This window comes from Solanum dulcamara, chromosome 5 (assembly GCF_947179165.1).
Source record: "Solanum dulcamara chromosome 5, daSolDulc1.2, whole genome shotgun sequence".
NCBI lineage: Eukaryota > Viridiplantae > Streptophyta > Magnoliopsida > Solanales > Solanaceae > Solanum > Solanum dulcamara.
In genome coordinates, this window is record NC_077241.1 from 47,329,025 (window position 1) to 47,330,955 (window position 1,931).

The window sequence follows — 1,931 nt, forward strand, 5'->3', positions numbered from 1 at the left end:
GAAGAGGAGAAAGACTAGGGTTCAAGTTCTTCAAGCGAGGTCTCCAAGTTCTTGATTTTTCTTCGAGTCCAGGGATGTAAGGCTGAACTAAAATATAGATTTTGTTCCTCCATGTGTCCATGATTGTGATAGATTGAATGTGTATGGAGTGAGTCTCCATGATTGTATTCCTTGAGAAGTTCTTATCTTAAAAATATAATTTTTAATTAATTATTGATGGAATATTGTTTTTCTATGAATTAATTCCTTGAACACATGAATTGAACTACTTGTTTTACTTAAACCCTAGAAGTATGTTGATTGATATTGAATTGTAAATATCTTAAAATTGAGTCTAGAGCCTTGAATTGTAAAGGTATGATTATGAATGGAATGTGAGCATGATGATAGTGCTTATAGTGTTGACAAATTAATAGTCTTGAATGTTGCCTCAACTAATTATCTAAAAACCCCTCTTAACTAAATGAATGGAAATAATTGGGAAATTGATTGGTTGAAGGTAGTGATTTGATAAAATGAATGAATTGAAGGAGTCCAAAAGAGATTTATTGAATTGGTTTGATTTGGATTTATTTTCTTATGAGCTTGAGTCTTGGGAGTAGTATCGATCACCGAATTGGGTAAGAGTAAGTAATAACTCGAACCTAATAACTACATTGCCAAACATAGGAGAGGATTGAACCGTTAAAGTTGGATGTTTCTCAAATTACTGTCCTGACATGATAGGACTTGATAATTTATGGATCCATAATTGTTGATTCATTCCTACCTAGAAAACGTATGAAGGACGAGGCAACAACGTCGGTTTATTGTACTATTACTGGCTCATAAGTGATAGTTTTTGGATAAGAGAAATTATCATATAGTTCATGACAGTTCTCTGAGTTAGATTAGAATTGATTGGATTGGATTGTATATGAATGGTCTTTTCTAAATCATATTCTTGTTTAGACTTAGGATATTTTGATTGAGTTATTCCTTTTTCTGAGTTGAGATTCTGAGTTGATTTGATTATACCCTGATGCATGTTTCATTCTGCCATTTTACATATTCGTACAATCCACATACTGACATCCATTTGGGACTAACTCATTTCATGATGTAGATACAGGTACTAGAGATCATCAACAGGCGCATTGATGAGGATCAATTCGCTTTCATCTAGTTGGTGAGTCCTCCCTAGGATACCGTAGTTATCTTTTCAACTTTAAGTTAGATTTTCTTTATTTGATTTGTGGTAGTCATGAACCTGTCATTGGCAAATCTTAGATTGTTGATAGAGGCTTCATAGACTAGAGTGTTGATGATGTTAATTTATTTCATTTTGACTAGTTTATTCTTACTTGTTGTTGATTAGACAGATGGTTGGCCTTTGGCCTTATTATGAGTAGTATTCTTGTGAGTTGAGTCTTCCACTGATAGAATATGATTGAATGAATGTGTCATTAGACCAAGTAGTTCTCTTGAGGACCAACAATAGTCTTTGAGTGCCAGTCATATCCAGGGTACCCTTTCGGGGCATGACAAACTATGTATCAGAGCCCAAAGTTCAAGAGTTCTAAGGAATCTATGAAGACATGTCTAGTAGAGTCTTGCTTATTGGTGTGTTTTTCATTACACTTATAATCAAGAGACTATAGGATGTTAGGAATTATTTCCCTTCTTCATATTCTGAGTTCGTGCGAAAGAGTTTAATTCTAAAAGTTCCTTCCTGATTCATGCTTTATGCATTTTTAGATAATGTCTCCTAAATGCACTGCTAGCTAGAGGAACATCGTCAATACTGGAATTCCATAATCTGAGATGCCCTCATTGTAGGGGCCAACCTGTAAGGTCTACTGAGGCACCCTAAGTGCCTACTACTCACTAGCTCTTACTTCAGAAGTTGAGTTCAGAGGTACCATCACTATGCTCACCAAACTAATAGCTGG